This window comes from Schistocerca gregaria, chromosome 1 (genome assembly GCF_023897955.1).
Source record: "Schistocerca gregaria isolate iqSchGreg1 chromosome 1, iqSchGreg1.2, whole genome shotgun sequence".
Taxonomy (NCBI): Eukaryota; Metazoa; Arthropoda; class Insecta; order Orthoptera; family Acrididae; genus Schistocerca; species Schistocerca gregaria.
In genome coordinates, this window is record NC_064920.1 from 1,052,956,591 (window position 1) to 1,052,967,466 (window position 10,876).

The 10,876-nt window shown below is 44.3% G+C and overlaps 1 protein-coding gene across 1 annotated transcript in view; it reads right to left on the minus strand.

The window, feature by feature from the left end:
* LOC126280974 (protein halfway) overlaps window positions 1-9,587 on the minus strand; it is a 95,866-nt gene extending 86,279 nt beyond the window's left edge. Inside the window, exon 1 of the mRNA XM_049979807.1 lies at window positions 9,494-9,587. The gene's annotated coding sequence lies outside the window, so the exon portion shown is untranslated. The remainder of the gene's footprint in view (window positions 1-9,493) is intronic.
* Window positions 9,588-10,876: the final 1,289 nt, after the last annotated feature.

Consider the following 10,876-nt stretch of genomic DNA (forward strand, 5'->3'; position numbering starts at 1 on the left):
GCACCCCCCACAGATTTATTTATAAATTGGCACAGTGGATAGGCCTTGAAAAACTGAACACAGATCAATCGACAAAACAGGAAGAAGTTGTGTTGAACTATGAAAAAAATAATCAAAATGTACAAACTGAGTAGTCCATGAGCAAGATAAGCAACATCTAGGATGCTCTGAGTCCAGGAGTGCCGTGGTCCAGTGGGTAGCGTGAGCACCTGCGGAGCGGGAGGTCCTTGGCTCAAGTCTTCTCTCGAGTGAAAAATTCAGGCACTCACACATAATCAACTTCGCTCTCCAAAATTCCAGGACGTGTTCAGATATGCTTGGACATAAACAGGATTTCACGGTCTACACATGGAAAAATTTGAAAACGTTTAGGAAACATATGTTTTGACAGAGCACAGGGAAAACTGTGCGACTGTGAAACTGTTGCATTCATTTGTTGCAGTTTATGTGACAAACTCTTATGTTTTCATCAGTTTTTTGGGAGTGATTATCACATCGACAAGAAAACTTAAATCGGGCAAGGTAGAAGAATCTTCTTACCCATTAGTCAACTGTAGAAGTTAGGTGGGTCGACAACATATTCCTGTCATGTGACTCACATGCCGTCACCAGTGTCGTATCGAATATATCAGACGTGTTTTCCAGTGGAGAAATCGGTTGAACTATGACCTTGCGATTAAATGTTTTCCGGTCCCATTGGAGAGGCACGTCCTTTCGTCTACTAATCGCACACTAAACTTATTACAGTGAACAGAGACGTCAATGAAGGAACGAACAGATCATTACTTTGCGAAAATAAAGTAAGTAAAAATTTTCACTCGAGGGAAGACTTGAACCAAGGTTCTCTGTCCTATCTTGCAGATAGACTACTCAGTTTGTATTTTTTGCTTTTTTTTATAGTTCCACACAACTTCTTCCTGTTTTCTATTGATCTGTGTTCAGCTTTTCAAGGCCTATCCACTGTGTCAACTTATAACTAAATCTGAGAGGGATGCGATGGGGAGGTTCCCTTGTCAGTTGGTTGTGAGCTCTGCAAGATCCATGAACTATTTTGTATTTACGTGAAAACCCTAATTCTAGGGCTATCTTTCATTTTTGACAAAGGGATCTATGCCGACAATTGTAAAAACGGCGATGGTACATTAGTCCTTACTAATGTAAAACTGGAAGTACCAATGGAACGCAGAGCCGGAGACTCTGCCTCCTAAGAAGACGTCTGTGCTGCTGGAAGTCTGGATCATAAGAGAGACAGAGGCAACTGTGTTCTGCACTGTAGAATCCTCCAGTGTCCACACACGTGACCTGTATCCTACGCACGCTATTGGCTAAAACCGATGGCGTGAATTCGCTAGCAGTTTCAGCAGTGCGCTCAAGGCGTCTCTTGTCAGCAGCTTCAACTAGGCAGAACTGCCGTGGTTCTGAAAGGGAGACAACTTGTGTCACGCAGACACAGTGGAAGTTCCCCTGGGAGATTTGACTAGGCCTTTGAAATAAATTTTTTAAACCTATTCCCTACAATATTCCTTGACTGGCTGCCACCCTGTACATATGAATGTCGCACACTGTCTATGCCCCGCCACCTCACAGAGCATAACCAGCCGTAAACGATGGCTACTACTGTCGCTGAGAAGCAACAACGAACATTTTGCCTCTTACAGACGTTGTTCCCTAAGATGTGTTCCATTACCCTAGATGTTTGTCGCGAAAACTTCGAAACTCACCGTACAATGGGAGAACGAAATTGCCATTGCAGCTAAAATTGGTTTAAAATACCACCAGGTACAAAAACGTGTTTCAAACTCGGCTCTACGATCGGTTAGTAATCACTCATATGGGTATGAGCACGCATGAACAATGACATTATCGCCGTTAGATCAGGCCAGGCAACCATTTTTCTATTGCAGTGCCATGAGACCTACAAGAATTCAAATTAACACTTTAAAAAATAAACAGAAACGAAAAACTCTGAAAAAGTTAAAAAGAAATATTTATTGGCCATTAAGTTTAATACACATAGTAATATTTTGATCCAATTGTCGTCGCGTTGAGGATCCGCTAGTAAATAAAACAAAAAAGGTTAATAGTACCTGTCCTTTCTATATTCTGTTCGTCGTAAGAGTAAAACTCATGTAAACAAATATAAACGCAATGATTGGTCAGACGGCCAAACACAAGTACACTGGTGCTGTTATACTTACACTGTACACACACATAAAAAAAAAGGTTTTGGATCTCGTCGGTTCCGAGAGTTCCGGGATTGGAATAGAGATCAACATAAACATCATTTCCGCCCTTTTTATTGCTCATGAAAACCACACACTGCATGCTGTTCCATCATACAACGAGACCTTCAGAGGTGGTGGTCCAGATTGCTATACACAGCGGTACCTCTAATGCCTAGTAGCTCGTCCTCTTGCATTGACGCATGCCTGTATTCGTCGTAGCATACTATCCACAAGTTCTTCAAGGCACCGTTGGTCCAAATTGTCCCACTCCTCAACGGCGATTCGGCGTAGATCCTTCAAAGTGGTTGGTGGATCACATTGTCCACAAACAGACCTCTTCAATCTATCCCAGGCATGTTCGAAAGTGTTCTTGTCGGAGGCCATGCTGGCAACTCTAGTCAAGGGATGTCGTTATCCTGAAGTACGTCATTCGCAAGATGTGCACAATAGGGGTGCGAATTGTCGTCCATGAAGACGAATACCTCGCGAATATGCTACCGATATAGTTGTATTATCGGTCGGAGGATGACATCCACGTATCGAACAGCCGTTACGGCGCGTTCCGTGACCAACAGCGGTATACGTCGGTCCCAAATAAAGCCACCCCAAAACAGCAGGGAACCTCCACCTTGCTGCACTCACTGGACAGTGTGTCTAAGGCGTTCAGCCTCACCGGGTTGCCTCCAAACACGTCTCCGACGTTGTATGGTTGAAGGAGTATGCGACACTCATCGGTGAAGAGAACTTGCTGCCGATCCTGAGTAGTCCATTCGGCATCTTGTAGGGCCCATCTGTACCGCACTGCATGGTGTCGTGGTTTGCAAAGATTGACTTCGCCATGGACGTCGTGAGTGAAAACAAAAAATTGTTCAAATTACTCTAAGCACTATGGGACTTAACATCTGAGGCCATCAGTCCCCTAGACCTATAACTACTTAAACCTAAGGACATTACACACACCCATGCCCGAGGCAGGATTCGAACCTGCGCCCTTAGCAGCAGCGCGCTTCCGGAGTGAAGCGCCCACAACCGCTCGTGAGTGAAGTTGCGCATCATGCAGCCTAATGCGCACAGTTTGGGTCGTAACACGACGTCCTGTGCGGCATGAAAAGCATTATTCAACATGGTGGCGTTGCTTTCAGGGCTCCTCCGAGCCTTAATTCGTGGATAGCGGTCATCCAGTGCAGTAGACACCTTGGGCGGCCTGAGCGACAGTTCCTGTCTCTCTGTACCTCCTCCATGTTCGAACAACATCGCTTGGTTCACTCCAAGACGCGTGTACACTTCCCTTGTTGAGAGCCCTTCCTGGAACAAAGTAACGATGCGGACGCGATCGAACCGCGGTATTGACCGTCTAGGCGTGGCTAACTACAGACGACATGGCCGTGTACCTCCTTCCTCGTGGAATGACTGGAACTGATCGGCTGGCGCTGCTCATGCATCGTTGTTTACATCTTTAGGAGGGTTTAGTGGCATCTCTGAGCAGTGAAAGGGACTGTGTCTGTGATACACCATCCACAGTCAACGTCTATCTTCACGAGTTCTGGGAACGGGGTGATGCAAAACTTTTCTTGATATCTTATTACTACTTTACATTAAATGAAACTTTAATATATTAAAATGTATTAATAGCCATCAACGGTTTCTTAATCACCCTTTAGCTATGTAGTTTTTATTTAAAAAGTCGGGTACAGTCACAGTCTCTGTACTGCTGTGCTCTGATTATCGCGCTGTTAATACGCAATGTGAAAATGGATGAAGGTGCTACATTCTCCGTACTGTAAAACGGTTAAAATGTGCCAAAAATAGGTTGTACTTAACGTTTTTCATAAATTTACAGAAAAATCGGCTTTGAAGTTTTCCGATAGACTGTATTTGATACAGTCGAGATACAAAGCAAATAGAATGTACAGCGGAATCACTAGCGTAGCATATTGATAACCTAGTGCAGTTCACAGATCGCTGGTTCAAGTCTCGTCTGTCATTTATTCGTTCAATTTTAAATACCTACATCTCGTAATTCTAAAAGTCATCATCATTTTTATGAATAACGCACATCATCTTGTTTCTAATTACACACTGCACGCGAAATTCCTGTTTTCACTTCAAATATAAATTCTTAATTACCCATATTTTATGAAAATTGTTAATAAAGGATGCTTAAATAAAGAAAGCATGTCAATTTAATTTTTAGGGCACAAACGAAAAACCAAATACTCTTTATTTGGACTATGTCCATTGTTTTATACAACATATGTGGCCTCACACGAACCAGATTGGTAATTGTCGTAGAAACAAGAAAAACAATCATTTTCACAGCATCGAGCACACCGTACAAATGCTGCATTTTTACATTTGCCACTGTACCGTTGCAATATAAATCCAGGTGATCCGGAGTTAACGGGAATTGGCTCGAGAAATAACAAGACTTACGCTACCAGATGTACTGGAAGTAACGGACGCGGCTTTTTCACAAGTCACTGCCGAACGCTGGCAGAATATACAACGGCACGTAAGAGGAGAAATGCGCAGCCTGGATGTCTTTGTACATTCTGTTGTTGATCGACTCGTTATCAACGTATCAGATGACAATTCCAAAATTGAAATCTATTTCTCGGATAAGGGCAAGGAAGGATCTAAGAGACTGCCAGACGACTGAATGCAATCTATGTGAAGAAGTGTTTTTAACAATGGAAGAAATTTACCACATCCAAAAATATATCACAGATTGCAAAAAAGTTATCAATGACCAAACAGTACTGTGCAATAAAACGCTATTTAACACTCTTAAACTAATTATCAGACAAAACAAATACACACACACACACACACACACACACACACACACACACAGGCTCGCGTGTATATGTACGTGTGCGCGCGCTGAATGTAAACAAACTGAACAGATTCACAGTTCGCGGACGTCGAACCAAAATAAAACAGTGATCTAACGGCAGTCGGAAGCGCATCAGGAACAGGAATTTGTGCAGTTAAACGCATGTTTAAGTCACAGGAATATAGCAAGACGCACATTCACAAACGAGCAGCAGAAAACGTGAGTAAACATTGTCAAAACGCGAAACATAGCTCGCCGCACCTAAGCTTCACCAAACGTTTAGCTGCGTCCACAGGCCGGCCGCGGTGGTCTCGCGGTTCTAGGCGCGCAGTCCGGAACCGTGCAACTGCTACGGTCGCAGGTTCGAATCCTGCCTCGGGCATGGATGTGTGTGATATACTTAGGTTGGTTCGGTTTAAGTAGTTATAAGTTATAGGGGACTGATGACCACAGCAGTTGAGTCCCATAGTGCTCAGAGCCATGTTTTTGCGTCCACAGCTTCAGCTCAGCTACACAAAAACACGTTTGGGACACAAAAGCAAACCTGCCCCAGCACAGGACAAGCCAAATACCACAATGGCAAGGCAAATATTAAACGAGTTCAACCCGAACATAAATTTTAGACATTAGATTATTTAAAAAAAAGAATCGATGCAAACGTTTTCTAACATCCTTCATGTTTGCAGATGACATGAGGTACTAATTTAGACCCGAGGATGATTCCAGTTGGCAGCCAAAGGAGACACACAATGTAAAATAAATTGTAAAGTACGCATATACTTTAAATAACATCAATATCTGATGCAAAATATTTCCTGACTTAAACATAATTTGAATACATGCATTCCAGAAAAATAAAAGGAAGGAAAAAAAAAACACTGAGGATGCCACAGATGAGGTGAAACATGTTTTGGTGTTAAAACAAACCGATAATTTGTGTACTTGCAAAAAGGCGAACTCACCCTTAACTCATTATTATTTTATGGAAGCACAAAACTCCAATATTGTAATTACGAAAGTTACTTTCAAAAGTTAACAGAATACTGCGGCAGACTTTTATTGAACTTGACTTTTATTGAACGCTACACTATACTTCAAAACGAAACAGATACATAACACTGTTTTTCAAAACAAGTCACCAAGTCTCTTTAAACGACTGTCGAAACGTTCTACCAATCGTTTAATTTCGCGATGACAGAAATCCGCCTCTTAATCACGGGGCCATTCGAGAACCGCTGAGTGAACGTTCTCAACGTCGGAAAGGCTGCAATTTCTCCGAATCAGTTCCTCGATTGCCCGGACAATAACGTCTGTGGTCCATGTCTATGGCCTTCCTTCCCTCTGCATCAACCCACCTCTCTGCAGTCTCGGTCAAACTGTTGTCACTATTTTGGCACTGCTGGACGCAAACTGCACTTCGTTTATGTATCGCCAGAATTTCATGGTGAATCTGTGCACAGTTTAGGTGTTTTGCCCCACACGAATCCTGCCGTACCTCGCAATTCAACTTTGGATCACATTTACAGTTATCTCGCCATTTCACTCCCACACTGTGATGCACCTGTCATCGTACGCCAGCAAAAATCTGTACTCCGTTCATCTGACAATGCGCCACTCTTGTTTGTTAGTTGATTGATTGATTTTGGGAAGGGGACCAAACATCGAGGTCATTTCCCACATCGCATTAGGAAAGGATGGGGAAGGAAGTCGGCCGTGCCCTGTCAAAGGAGCCATTTCGGCATTTGCCTGAAGCGATCTAGGGAACTCACGGAATATCTAAATCAGGATAGCCGGTCGGGGGATTTGAACCGTCGTCCTCCCGAATGCGATTCCAGTGTGCTAAACACTGTGCCCCCTCTCTCGGTCATTCATGCTGCGCAAAGGTCTTAGTGCGGGACAACATGTGTAACTTACTTTTTCAAGTCCCCTCGTGGACCAGAAATACACTAATGGCCATTAAAATTGCTACATCAAGAAGAAATTCAGGTGATATACGGGTATTTATCGGACAAATATGTTATACTAGAACTGACGTGTGATTACATTTTCACGCAATTTGGGTGCATAGATCCTGAGAAATCAGTACCCACAACAACCACCTCTGGCCGTAATAACGGCCTTGATACGCCTGGGCACTGAGTCAAACAGAGCTTGGATGGCGTGTACAGGTACAGCTGCCCATGCAGCTTCAACACGATACCACAGTTCATCAAGAGTAGTGACTGGCGTATCGTGACGAGGCACTTGCTCGGCCATCATTGATCAGACGTTTTCAGTTGGTGAGAGATCTGGAGAATGTGCAGGCCAGGGCAGCAGTCGAACATTTTCTGTATCCAGAAAGGCCCGTACAGGACATGCAACATGCGGTCGTGCATTATCCCGCTGAAATGTAGGGTTTCGCAGGGATCGAATGAAGGGTAGAGCCACGGGTCGTAACACATATGAAATGTAACGTCCACTGTTCAAAATGCCGTCAATGCGAACAAGAGGTGACCGAAACGTGTAACCAATGGCATCCCATACCATCACGCCGGGTGATACGTCAGTATGGCGGTGACGAATACACGCTTCCAATGTGGGTTCAATGCAATGTCGTCAAACACGGATGCGACCATCACAATGCTGTAAAGAGAACCTGGATTCATACGAAAAAATGACGTTTTGCCATTCGTGCACCCAGGTTCGTCGTTGAGTACACCTTCGCAGGTGCTCCAGTCTGTGATGCTGCGTCAAGAGTAACCGCAGCCATGGTATCCGAGCTGATAGTCCATGCTGAAGCCAACGTCGTCGAACTGTTCGTGCAGATGGTTGTTGTCTTGAAAACGTCCCGATCTGTTGACTCAGGGATCGAGACGTGGCTGAAAGATCCGTATCAGCCATGTGGATAAGATGCCTGTCATCTCGACTGCTAGTGATACGAGGCCGTAGGGATCCCGCACGGCGTTCCGTATTACCCTCCTGAACCCATCGATTCCATATCCTGCTAACATTCATTGGATCACGACCAACGCGAGCAGGAATGTCGCGATACGATAAACCGCAATCGGGATAGGTACAATCCGAGCTTTATCAAAGTCGGAAACGTGATGGTATGAATTTATCCTCCTTACACGAGGCATCACAACATCGTTTCACCAGGCAACTGCTGTTTGTGTATAAGAAATCGTTTGGAAACTTTCTTCATGTCAGCACGTTGTAGGTGTCGCCACCGGCGCCAACCTCGTGTGAATGTTCTGAAAAGCTAATCATTTGCATATCACAGCATCTTCTTCCTGTCGGTTAAATTTTGCGTCTGTAGCACATCATCTTCATCGAGGTGGCGCAGTGGTTAGCACACTGGACTCGCATTTGGAAGTACGACGGTTCAATGCCGTCTCCGGCCATCCTGATTTAGGTTTTCCGTGATTCCCTAAATCGTTTCAGGCGAATGCCGGGATTGTTCCTTTGAAAGGGCACGGCCGATTTCCTTCCCAATCCTTCCCTGACCCGAGCTTGCGCTCCGTCTCTAGTGACCCTGTCGACGGGACGTTAAACACTAACCACCACCACCATCACATTTAATATTTGATGACAAGCTTTTGTATTATTTTTATTTGTATATACGCTTATGACTTTTTCCCCGAATCCACATCCATAAGAGCAATTTCATTTGGGACATGCATTAGCATATGTATTCGTATTTTGTAAATATTTATTGTGTACTCTCCTTTCGTGACATGTTCCACACCCCAGAGGATCTCCTCATTATGGATCAATTGGGACGAAAAGTACATATAATCGTGTCATCTAATCTAATCTAATCTTTCCTCCTCTACGCGTATCACGGAGTTACCACGACGACAAAATCGCAGAACTTATAGCTCATACGGTGCTTTACTGTCAATCACTTTTCCCATTCGCTATTTGTCACTGGAACACTGAAGAGTGGAATGGATTCTGGTGCCAGAAATACTCTCCAACATCACTGTAAAGTGGCTTGCGGAATATAAACATACATTCTATGGCTAAGGTGTCACTGGATGGAAGAATTGGTCAATTACGTGGTCGACACTCCCCTGTCCTGCGCGTTGTCTTCGGTTTCAAAACGGGAACTGCCGTGTCTCCTATAAGAGATTCTTCACGTTGACACAAAGCTTTCTGAATCTCTATCAAGTTCTACCACCAAAGAAACGTCTTTGGCACCTGTAGGGAATCGAATATGTCTCTTCTGTATACTTAACCATTTAGAAACGCCTTACGCGGCATTCCTATACAGACAAACATCATGTCATTACCTTTTAAACGGAACAAGTTATTGAAGCTGTGCACATCATTTCTTACTGAGAGTTTGTCACATGCTACGGAACACGGACAACTTAGGCGACAATAACCTGTTATAGAAGCTGGCCATCCGTTCGCTATCGCAGCAATATTCGCACACACGCACACATACCTTATCTGGGTAGGCGAGTAAACAGCTGCGTCTGTTTGGCTTGGGCTGAGCAGCAGTGCTGTAGCGCTGAGCCGAGGATCTGTGCTGGCTAAGCACTTACTTCTAAACGGGAGCCGCTCCGTGCGCCTCTGGCTCAGCGCCATGTGTACGTGACGGGTGCAAACAACAACATACTACGCCAAGGACACTGAAGGACTATAGTTCGAGTTAGAAGTGTATGCACGTAACATATATTCGTGTAATTATGAGCCAAAACATTATGGTCACTGTCCACTGCTGCCTCAGAGCTCCTATACAGTGGTGGAAAATCAGTATAAAGGCATAGATATTTGAAGGAAAATTAACATTGTAAGCTGGAATAGTTGTGCACTGTGTATATGCAATAGTATGACATCCATTATACTGACAAATGCAGTCATATGGTACCGCCTTTGATGACAGTAGTACAGCGCATAACAAGACATTAACGATTCATGCGGTAGGGGGAGAGGGGGGGGGGCTCTAAGCTGTGTTAGCGTGAGCGTGCCTGCCTTAAGCGCAGTTCTGAAACAGACACCATTAGTGACAGATCATGTTGTATACATAAGCCACGATTGTGGCAATACAACGCGGAAAGCATTTATCATGCGATACAACAGCGCCGAGCGGGACTAGCCGAGCGGTCTATGGCGGTGTAGTCATGGGCTGTGCGGCTGGTACCGGCAGAGGTTCGAGTCCTCCTTCGGGCATGGGTGTGTGTGTTTGTCCTTAGGATAATGGTTCAAATGGCTCTCAGTACTATGGGACTTAACTTCTGAGGTCATCAGTCCCCTAGAGCTTAGAACTATTTAAACCTAACTAACCTAAGGACATCACACACATCCATGCCCAGGCAGGATTCGAACCTGCGACCGTAGTGGTCGCGCGGTTCCAGACTGTAGCGCCTAGAACGGCTCGGCCACCCGGCCGTCTCTTACGATAATTTAGGTTAAGTAGTGTGTAAGCTTAGGGACTGATGACCTTAGCAATTAAGTCCCATAAGATTTCACACACATATGAACATTTTTGATGAAAAAGCAAAAATTGGTGTGTACAAGATAGTGAGACTCTCTAACCGTCAAATCGCCAAGAAGTCGAACCATTCAATAACAGTGACTGATAATTTCGTTAGATCGCGTGCACGACTGGACAGAACGGAAAATATGCGCAAAGTAGAGTTTCATCTGAGGCATCGAAAAGATTACTTTTGCGCAAAGCAAGGACCACAAATCGTTGTTCTTCTCAACTTGTTGCTGGTTTACAGTTGCCACTAACTACCAGATGTGCACGACAAATTTTGTCAAAAGACAAACATCTCGCATTCAAGAAGCGACTGCAGAAACCTGCTCTAACGCTTAAACATGA